The sequence below is a fragment of the Sturnus vulgaris genome, chromosome 4 (genome assembly GCF_052056855.1).
Source record: "Sturnus vulgaris isolate bStuVul1 chromosome 4, bStuVul1.hap1, whole genome shotgun sequence".
NCBI classification, from domain to species: Eukaryota; Metazoa; Chordata; class Aves; order Passeriformes; family Sturnidae; genus Sturnus; species Sturnus vulgaris.
In genome coordinates this window covers 3,227,674-3,239,028 of record NC_142246.1, presented here as the reverse complement: position 1 = coordinate 3,239,028, position 11,355 = coordinate 3,227,674, and the positions used below count along the sequence as shown (strand labels likewise).

Genomic DNA, 11,355 nt, shown 5'->3' with positions numbered 1-11,355 from the left:
TCTGACTTACTCATTTAAAATTTTGTCCATCAATATGTTGGAAGGATTTCAGGATCTCCATACAGAAAAGCAAAATATTTTCATGTCACTGTGAAAACCCCATCCTGCACATTCCTACCTGCCTATATGGAGTACAGCTGTGGGTTTCTTGGAAAAAAATAATAATTGTTTATGTGTTGTCTTGGTGTAAATGGCTTTGCATGAGCAGCTGAGGAGAGATTCCTGACATTGCTTGGTTTGGCTTGGTTGTGAATTCTTAAAAGAGTCATCCAGGGTTTATGATCATGGAGTCATGGAATGGTTTGGGTTAGAAGGGACATAAAAAATCACCAGTCCCTTCCCCTGCCATGGGCAGGGACACCTTCCACCATCCCAGGCTGCTCCAAGCCCCGTCCAGCCTGGCCTTGGACACTTCCAGGGATCCAGGGGCAGCCACAGCTTCTCTGGGCACCCTGTGCCAGGGCCTCACCACCCTCCCAGCCAGGAATTTGTTCCTAATATCCCATCTAACCACGACCTTTTCCCAAAGCAGAAGAACAAACACGGTGGTGACACCTTAAAGGCAGCTCCATATAAATCCACACCCCATGGGTATCCACTTGTGCTTCACAGAAATGATTGCTGCCTTCCATGTATTTCCTGACAGTGGACATTTCCCACTTGTTGAGAATCACTGGTGTCACTGGTGTGGGCTTGAGAAAGGCTGTCAAGACTTTTCTCAACTTTTGTGACGAGTTTGGATCCAAAATCTGCTGAGACTCTGCATCTGTTACCTGTGAGTGATTTAATATCATTCAGTCCCTTGTTTATCAAGATCATTTCACTTCCAGGGAGTTCCTGCTTTCCACGTTGCACACACTTGGAGCTGAAGCATTTTTTTGCTTCAGAGATGAGCTTGGGCTAATGCTGCTCTTCATTTCCCTGCCAACTTTGAGTGTTGGAGCTGCTGCTTCTCATTTTTTTGTTAAAATGAGCTGAGCAGGGCCATACCAGTTTTAAATGTATTAATACTCTTGATGTATTAGTGCTCTTGATGTATTATTGCTCTTGATGTATTAATCTGCTGGGAAAGTGATTTAGATAGAGGAGCGAATGAATTCTTGTCTTGTTCCCACATAATTTAAGCAGTGTTTTCTATGATGATTCTTCATATTTGGCATTTGTGAGTGGTTTGCCCAGTTTGGGGCTCTCCAGTGCAAGGAAGGGTGGTCAACATGGTGGAGAATAGAAAAATACAAGGAAATGTGCAAGGAATAGGGCATGCTTAGATTTAAAAGCAAGAGCAGAGGGTAGATCACTCAACACACAAAGGTCTTGCTCAATCCAACCTGTTCTGTGATGCTGTGATTTTGCACAACATGGAAAAAAAAAAAAAGGCAAAGGTTTAATATCATCAAATAAAATAACATAATAGTAGAAATGCTCAGGCTGAAAATATCTGCAAGATCAAATCTGAGTGTGAACTCAGCACTGCCAAGGCCACCACTAGACTGTGTCCTCAAGTGACACATTCATATGGTTTTAAATCCCTCCAGGGATGGGGACTCCAGCACTGCCTTAGGCACCCTGTTTTGGTGCTTGACAACCCTTCCCAGGAAGAAATTTTCCCAAATATCCAATCTGAACCTCCCCTGGCCCAGCCTGAGGCCGTTCCCTCTCCTCCTGTCCCTGTTCCCTGGCAGCAGAGCCCGACCCCCCCGGCTGTCCCCTCCTGTCAGGGAGTTGTGCAGAGCCACAAGGTCCCCCCTGATCCCCCTTTTCTCCAGGCTGAGCCCCTTTCCCAGCTCCCTCAGCTGCTCCAGACCCTTCCCCAGATCCATTCCCTTCCCTGGACAGCTCCAGCACCTCTGTCTTTTTTGTCATGAGGGGCCCAAAGCTGACCCCAGGATCTGAGGTGGGGCCTCAGCAGTGCCCCCATAAAGGATGGACACTGCTCTGCTCAGCAGGTGAGAACAGCTGGAGATTTCTGTGCTTTGTCAGTGACACTAAAACCAGTAATTGTGTGTCCCAATTTCAACAACTGCAGTTTCCAAGGACACCAAGCTCTGTTTGTATTGCCATTCCTCCACCTTAGATTTGCTGACAGACCACCACTTAAATTTGGGGAAGCAATCAAAGCAGAATGAAACAAAAGTTATGCACATTTAGCATTATTGTGACGATGATATTCCTGCAATATTCCAGCTGGCTCTGCCCCATGGAACAGTCCAATCTCTGGTTTCCAGAGCAGATCCAAACACTTCCACACTTTCTGCATGTCTGGAAATTTATAGCACAGACAGCTCCAGGTTCAGAAATTATCTGTTCCTGACCTCCAGCCCCTGCACACCTCCACCAGCATCCCCTGGGAATTGCTTTCCTGTCCTGCCCTGTTCTTCAAAAGCTGCCTGAGATCTCTTTTCTGCTGGAAGTGGGAAGGAAATTCCTGCAGACACCACGGCTCATCAAGTCCTCCTCAGTCTCCACTCACCAAAATATTGCACCAATTAGGGAAAGGAGGATCAGGAAACAAAAGCAATGCCTGCCTCATCAAACCACATCCCTCTTTGGGAAAGGTGTGGCAGCATCAACCTCCCTGGCTGCAGGATTGTTGGTGGAATGAGATGAGAGCTGGAAAGGTGAGAACAGGGAATTTCTCCTCTGGGATACAAAAATACCTAAGGCACCTTCCTCTAAAAAACATCAGCTCATCACACTCTCCAAGAGTCACCAGGTGAATGAGGTGAGGCAGACTGGCTCACCAGCAAGGCTGTGCTCTCACCATCCTCATATTCCCACCCTGGGTATTGCACAGCAGGGATACACTCAGCTGCACTCCATGATAATGGCTTCAATTCAACCCAAAGATCTCAAACTCAGCTCTGCCACCCAGTTTCAAGGAAGTTTTTTCCCCTCCACATATGTTGTTTTTATCATTACAGTAGTGCATCAATGCACAAGAAAGGACTTGAAAACAGCTTCTGAACAAAGCATGTGAAATAAGTGGACTGGCACTGGGAATTCAGATCAATAAGGGGCTCTGTAGAGTACAATGGATAGGGAAAAGAAATTTGTTCTGCTGTAGATCAAGAGAGTAAGATATTGGTTTTTGCTCTCAGCAGAGTATTGACTTAAGAGGGAATTGCACTTGGTGACAGAGTGCAGTGGGGCTCAGGCCTCTCTTTGTATGACATGTAATCTCCAGTGGGCTATGGGATATGAATGGGAAAGTAGGCAATGATTACTAAAAAAAAAAAATATATATATATATATATGCAATAGAAACATGTCTGGTAACAAATGCCACTTCTCCAGAGCATCACTCTTCCTCATCCATCTGAGCAACATCCCCCTCCAGAACTAATCCTGCAATTACAGGAATGTTTGCTTAACTAAACACAAAATGCCTCTCGAGTGGAGCAGAGGATTCCTGGGCTTATACTCTCAGCAAAGAGAAAGTGAAGCAACTTGGCCAAGTGCAATAATCTTGTGATGGATACATTCAGCAAACAATAGGCTTCTGCTTGGTGTTTGCTGTCAGCCTCAGGGGCACCAGCTCCACGGGGCTGAGGCTCCAGGCTGCATCATTAAGATAAAATAAACCCAGCTCTGGCTTCTTACATCCCTCATCTTCCTTAATGCTGGAATACTGAGGGGAGCAGATAAATGCTAAGGAGCTGCCTCTTTTCTTTCTAGTGCCAGGAGGCCCCAGAAGACTGAGAGAAAAGAGTTGTTGTAAGTGGGAGACAAGAATTTGGTGATTCAACCCATGAGGAGACAGATCATAGGGAAGGAGCTATTATGGGATGGCAGAAATAAGCCACTCATGTTTTTCATGGCAATAGCTCTTGCACTTTTAACACTTTCTATAGTGGGACCCACAGCTGGTCTGTGAGTTAGAGAGGGTTAATGAATGAGGTTTGTTTTGGGAAGTATTCTCTGACCAAGGCTGTTGGCATGGAGACCAAGAAGAGAAGAAGAGAGAAGAAGATAACCAGGAAAAAAACTCTGCAGCTAGGGAAAGTATTTTGAGAAATGTTTTGGGAAGAATAAGGGTGGAGAACTTTCCACCAATGACCACTATGTTGACTCATTGTGACCAATAAGAAAGTGTAAACTGCATAGAGGGTATAAAAGATGGTGTGATGTTGTAATAAACAGATTTTAGCCTTCTGAAATGTAGTGTGCCTTTTGTGTGTTGCAGCTACCCCTACAGCAACAATTTTCTATAAAAATGGACTTTCATTTGTTTGTCTGTTTGCTTGTTTGTCCTAAAGAAATAATCCTTCTCATTTTTTTACCTTTTTCCTACAAAAGCAAGTCTTGGCACAGTTTTGAAATGCTGCTCTCATCTCTCCCCAAGGTTGTGGTGTCTTCTGTTCTCATTCCATTGAAAGACATACGGAAAATCTAATAAAAAATTGATAGATTTGCAATTCTAAAATGCCACCAATAAAACAGGGGCAAACACCTGTTGTATGAAGCAGGGGGGAAAAAATTAAAAGGTCACCAGTTCCTTTTGTTCTGTGGAAGTCGCATGTAAAAATGGAGCAGTTCAAGGATGAAATATATGCACAGCCATCTTTAAAAAAGGAGAAAAATGTCTTCTCTCTGGTAGGATCCCTGGACAGAATTTTACCACATGGAGTCATAGAATCATGGCATCATTAATGTGGGAAAAGACCCTTGGGATCAAGTCAAAGTGTCTGTTTAGCACCACCACCAAATGTGTCCTGTGTTTGGTTCCAGGTGTAAATGTTGTGTTCAGGCTCAGAGGTTTTCCTTTGTCCACCTTTTATCTGCTCCTCAAGGCATCTCCTGAGTACATCAGATCTCAGCTTAGGCAGAGATTGTTTCTTGTGTCTGAGGAAATATCATTTATTGCCTCTCCACCTTGAACATGGTACATTTGCCCTCCATCAGAGACCATGTCAGGGCTTGCTGAGAGATCTTTTCCTGGGCTTTTGCCTTCTCTTTAGATTGTACTGCCAATATCTCCTCTCTTGGGCAGAGGGGCAAAGGGGGGCTTTGAGAGGTCTCAACCATCTTGAAGGTTTGTAATCCATCACTTCTCTTTAGCAGAGTTGATCTTTAACTCCCCTCAAGCAATTGTTAGAGCCAGACAGGGTTAATCATTTCTAATCAAGAAAGATTAGCATATAAAATGGGATATTGAGATTTTATAAGACACTCACTGTGTATTAGCAGATGAGAAATACTCAACATTGAATCAATGCAGAAAAAAATTGTAGATTTTTTTTAGAGTTAGCTGAAAAAATCAGGAAGATCCATATGTGGTCATTGCTCAAGGTCAGTGTGTATAAAATTATGATTAACTGAAAATTGGGAACTTTTGATTCTGGAGGTCCTAATTTCAACTACCTTTGGTCAGAACTACCAAGAAGGGAAGAAGAGATTCCTCTTTCCTTAACAGCTTCTGAATCAATAAATATAGTGAAAAAAGTGTATTACTTGACCTAAGTCAGGTTTAGAAAGTCAATTGTCCTAGAAAGCACACCTCAGTCTAGTACATTATATATAATATATTATAAATATTAGGGTTATGTCCCATCCATCATGTGAAGTTCTGATATACTTATTATAACAGGACTCTACTTTCTTTGCCTCTCTAGTTGCAATCTATAATCAATGTAAGGGTTTACAGATTTATTTCTTCCAATATATGGTGAAGAGTTCAAAAATTGGAGTTCTGAACATGAAATTCCCTATCCACTAAAAGGAACACAGCCTGGTGGATTTTCCCATGAGAGACAGAGTAAAAATCCATCTTTATTTGTGACCTTATTTATTACTGTCCGAATATATTTGACATATTGTATGAAATAATCATGCTTGGAGAGTCTAAAAGACTTTGAGAAAATTGGAAAAATTGAGGGTTTTTTGGTTGTGTTTGTGTATGAGGGCCCAGCACTCATTCAGCACAGAGCTGAGATCACAGCACTTCACTGCCTCCCTGAGCTTGCTGAGAGAACTAAATCCAGGGATCACCAACACCTTGACTGCTTCTTCACTGAGATCCACAAAACTACTTTTATTTTGGTTTTTTAGACAAATAAACAGAAAATGCGACACGTCTGAAAACTTTGACACAGAGAGGCTGCTACAAAAGACAGCTAAAATGCCACTTGTCTCTAAAGAGGCCTGATGGGGAAGGAAAAAGGAGCATTTTCAGATGGTGTGTACATATGGAAAGCTTGCATTACTGTGGAGGTTTCCCAGAATTGCTCCTGCAGCAGTTAAAGACTTTGATGTAAGCTGAAGGAGGGATAAGTTGAGGTAAGAACTTTGCTGATCCAAAAAATGACAACTTATCATCATCTATGGTCTAAGTATAGAAACTTTAGTCTTTCCTTAGACAAAATTCTGGAGTTTTAAACTCAGTTTTTTTATAAAGATGCAGCCTCAAGAACCTGTTTGTTTTGTTGTTTTTTTTTTTTTTTAGTGGATTAGACTCTAGTGGTTCTCAAATTTTAGTCCAACTAAGTAATGTTTTATGTTAAACTGGGCAGGTGCACCATGTTAAACATTAAGTCCATGCTGCAGCTGGGCTTTTATGTGCTGGTTTTTCTTTTTCATTTCCCTGCTACAAAGTCCATCAGGTGAGCTTGACCTCAAGTTTGATTGCCAGCCATAACACAAAATGCACATTGCTTTTTATTGGAGTTTAGTTTAAAGTATCTGGGTATTAAATTCCCGTGGAAATCTGAGACATGGCTCATAAAATGTCATGAAACACCTTTTATACCCAAGTGCCAGCTACCATCCATCTGACATGACAGCCTCTTCCCAAAGGGGTTCTGCAAGGAAAAGATAACTATGCAGCCAGGAGAGGTTCTTTAATGCACAAACATTTATTTAAATGGGACTATTTTTATTAATCCAGTTATTAACTGATCTCTTGGGGGGCATCCATGGCACGGGGTGGAATCCAGATGATGTTTAGGGTCCCTTTCAACTCAAACCATTCTGTGATTCAATGATTAATGTGGGAACTTCCTAAATTTTCCTAGAAGAAGAACTTTCCTACAATTTTTATGTCATCTTGGTAATTGTGGAATTCTGTTAACCAAAATATTAATAATTTTGTTAGGAAATATATTTTAAAAAATTTTTATTGGTACTTGGTAATATTTTCCTTGTTGAGTTCTTACAAGTCAGTGACTCATTCCTACAAATCATATTACTCAGTTTTCATTAATCCTTGTGTTTTATGAGAAAATTATTCTGATTTTTAGTACACTGTTCCAACCTCTTCTGTCTTAGCAACATCAGAAAGCTGAAACACTATTTGATATAAGAACCAGGACATTATCTTAACCTGCCTCACATATTCTCTCAGTTTTAAAGAAGTCTTCATATTTCTCTTCTCAGCCCTTTGTTACCTAAACAATCCTCAAGATGGAGGCTCTCAGCAATTTCAGGTGGGTAGCTGGGACATCTAAGGACAACATATGGAGGAAGTAATGAGGTTTGGTAGTTTTACACATTTTATCACATTTAACTTCACCCCTAGGACTGAAATTTTACAGATTCATCGGGCTCCTATTTCAAGTTCCAGAATTAGGCCAATACAGATTTTCAGCAAATCCTTCAGATCAGATCTCTCAGAAATCCCCCTCTCTCTTTTCTCCAGCTCAGTGTAAGATACAGCTCTAAAGAGAAGAAAAACACTTCAGAATTCTGCTTTGAGCTGGTTCATCTGTGATTTCTCAGTGACAATCCGCCTCGCGACGTCTGGGCGCTTCTCCGCCGAGTTCTGCATGAGCTCCCTGTGCTGCCAAATTCCTGCAATTGTCTCTGCTCTCAGGGCTGCTGCTGCTGCCTGTGCTCATCCAAATGATGAAGAGGAAGATCCTGAAGTCCAGGTTTTTTCATTCATTTCAACAGACCTTGCATCAGGTCTTGATGGCTCCTGAACAAAGGGGAACATAAAGAAATCAGCTTTGTGCAAAGATATTTCAGTAGGGGAAGGAGAGGAGGAAAGAGACAGAAAGAGACAAAGAAGAAAACAACTTCATCTTTAGTAGGGATAAAATATGGACTTTTGAAACTTTCCTGAGTTCTCAAAGTTTTTTGTCAAAACCCTTTCAGGTATATACTTGAATATGTTTCAGCTGAAAAACTGCTATTGCTTGACCCCATCAAGACCTCTGCTGAGTTCCTGTCATGTTTGAGAAACTCTTCTTCGAAATGTCCTCAGTAACAAGCCTGATAGTATTTGGAAATAATTGGCCTCCATGTTACCTTTTACTTTTTCCTAAAAGCCATGTAGTTTACTCCTTATTTTTCACTATTTTAATCTGTGTGCATTTTTTGCTGCCTTGAATCACAGGAGAAACGATTTTCTTTTTTTTTTTCCCTACCTGCATATAAATTCTGCTATTGCAAGAAAGTATTCTATGAAAGAGTCATAGGAAAAATCATCTGAGAGACACCTCAAATGTTAACCCACTCAAAGAATCACAGAATGGTTTGAGTTGGAAAAGGCCTCAAAGCCCATCCAGTTCCAACCCTGACCATGGGCAGGGACACCTTCCACTATTCCAGGATGCTCCAAGCCCCATCCAGCCTGGCCTTGGACACTTCCAGGGATCCAGGGGCAGCCACAGCTTCTCTGGGCACTCTGTGCTGGGACTTCACCACCCTATGTGAAAATAATTTTTTATTTTAAGTTCTACTTCATTTCTTTACTAAATTCATGATATCATGAGTTTTTTTGGGAAACAAAGTCTGAATAAAAGTTCTTGTTGCAAAGGTCCTTAGCCCAGTATAGGGCTCAATATTGCTGTTCCCAGGAGCATTCTCCCTAAAAGTCGAGACAAAATTGGATAAAGTAACTGATGGGAGATCCCTAAATTGATGTGGAGGGTAATTTCTGTAGGGCCTTCCACCCACTGTAGCTCATTCCTCATCAGTGAGCATCACACTATTTTATTAATCATATTAATAAAAGAGCATCCAATAGGTTTTCCAAGGCACTGGAGTACCCAAAGCTGATAAATCCTTGCTCCATGTTATGCAGCTGTTTACTTTACTTACAACTCGAACCAGCCCTCTGAAACAACAACTTGCAGCTTAACCCCAATGTCTTAAGAGCAGAAATCTTCAGAGAGTGGAATGGGATTGGAGTTGACTTTATTTCTTCTCATGTAACAATGGTGTCCTGTTGTAAATTATCAGCCCCAGCAGCGGAGGATGCCAGCCTGACAAACCAGACTTTCATCTTGTTTTTCCTCCAGTTGCCCCAGCACCATTTTTGCAACTTTTACAGGGAATTGTTTTCTTATTATTTTCAGCAGAAATGACAGGCTGGTCTTTTTCCACATCATTAATATCATTCCTGCCCCTGGCAGGGTGTGCTGTGGAGAATGAACCTTCCCTTAGCTTGGAGTTAAGGATGTAAGTTTTCTCACATTTTAGCCAACACAAGAGGGGCTGGGGTCGATCCAAACCCATTCCATAATGCCCTAAATTCTTTCCCACCGTGTGCCCTGCTCCATGGTTCTATTTCCAACTGCAACTCTCCATCCCCACCACATCCTGCATGACTGTATCCAACATGGATGAGGGAATTTCACCGGGAGACAGGAGAGTGACACAGGAGCTAAAACAAGCCTTGTATCCCTGTTCCAGATTTTCCACTTTGTGTATGTCATGTACAGCTGGGAAGGGATTTTTTATGGCAGCTGGATCTACAATGTGTAGGTGAGCTGGGGATTCCTCAGGTTTGCTAGCAATGTGGAAAGGAATTCAGTTCTATCAGAGCCTTCATTCTGAAAATCAAATAGATATCTCTCATTTTTGAATGATGTAAAAGTATTTAAAATACACATAATTTTGTAAAGGAATGCCTAATTTTGGGGTGCTTAGAAACAAGTAGAAGTTCACTAAGAAACTAAAATCCTTTAAATTACACAGATTTGTTTCTTTTTCCCTCTTTCCTTTTTTTTGAGTTTTCTTCCTGCCTTTATTTATTTTCCTTCTGGTTCTGGACCTTCACAATTTATGCAACCTTTATGTAAGTCACTATAGAAATTTATTTCAGATGACTTGTTCTATGTGGGTGGTGGAGTTTGCCAAGGATTTCTGTTGAGCAGATTTGTGGGTCTGTGTGTGTGTGGAAAAGGGAAGGGAGAGTTTTGCATTGCAGACAGTGCAAGCAGGACCAAGCCAGACATCTGATTTGCATTAAAAAAAAAACAAAACCAAAAAAAACAACAAAACAAAAAGCAGGATAAAGGAAATATCTGTTCTTCTGAGTATAAAAATTTAGGGAAGAAAATGAAGGAAGTTTTCTTTGTTGGGACTGTGAATGAGACTGGAAACTTATCCTAGGCTCTAACTGATGCTTAATAAATTATCCTAGAGTTTCTTTGAAAACGGAATTACCCAAACTTATAGCACAATACCCCTTAGAATTACCAAACCTTTGCAACATTTCCCCAAGAGTAAAGTTTCATTCCTGTTTCCCCAAAGAATAAAGTGAAGCCTAATGATGCTGGATGACCTAAGGGTTGGAACAACATGATATTTAAGGTTCCTTTCAGCCCAAACTTTCTGTGATTCTATGATTTTATGACTTGGGTAGAAAAACATGCAGTTAGGAATAAAACCCAGTGAATGCCATGACCCATGCAATAACCAATAATTAATATTAAAGATGAAGAAGAAGGAAAAAATAACCACTTTATCCCAATGTACAAGCCTGTCTGTATGTGCTCAGTAAATATTTATCCCAATATGACTGGCTTTTCATCAGGATAGGTCTTATTTAGCAGAAGGAAGAGAAAAGGATTAACGTTGATACTCACATTCTTTGAAGGAGCCTCCACCATCTGTGAAATTAATGCGACAAAACAACATTTTCACACGTCATTTATTTTTAATTTCTTTTCTGTTTTTTAAAAAAATTGTCTAATTAAAGAAAATATTGTGAAGGAGAAGAGCAGGAGGGGAAGAAATCTCAATGTAGAACTTGAAAGCACCATATTGCAATTTGGGATTAGAAGAGGGAAAGATGAATTTGCATGTTGATGCCTTTCATATTTATTCAGCTAGAAAGCTGTTTATGGAATGCTTTAGGCACAGAACGTTACAAACATGATCAGAATTTGAGCCACTCAAAATAACCAACAAAAACATGCTCTGTCCTTAAATGGAGGAAGTTCAAAAGCCAGAGGCCTCCAGGGCAAATTCTAGAGCATTGGTTCATAAAGCAGCAAATTCTCTTTTGTAATTCTTCTCCCTGTGACAGTGCCAGGAGGGGCTGGAGCTGGATCAGGGAAGGTTTATTTTGGATAGCAGGGAAAGGTTCCTCATCCAGAGGGTGCTGGGCACTGCCCAGGCTCCCCAGGG

At 41.2% G+C, this 11,355-nt stretch overlaps 1 long non-coding RNA gene across 1 annotated transcript; it reads right to left on the bottom strand.

Moving 5' to 3' along the window:
• Nucleotides 1-6,832: 6,832 nt before the first annotated feature.
• Nucleotides 6,833-11,024, bottom strand: LOC148223844 (uncharacterized). Its single transcript, XR_015803531.1, has 2 exons — nt 10,812-11,024; nt 6,833-7,912 (listed from the first exon to the last, which is right to left on the bottom strand). It is a non-coding gene; the product is annotated as an uncharacterized LOC148223844 (long non-coding RNA).
• Nucleotides 11,025-11,355: the final 331 nt, after the last annotated feature.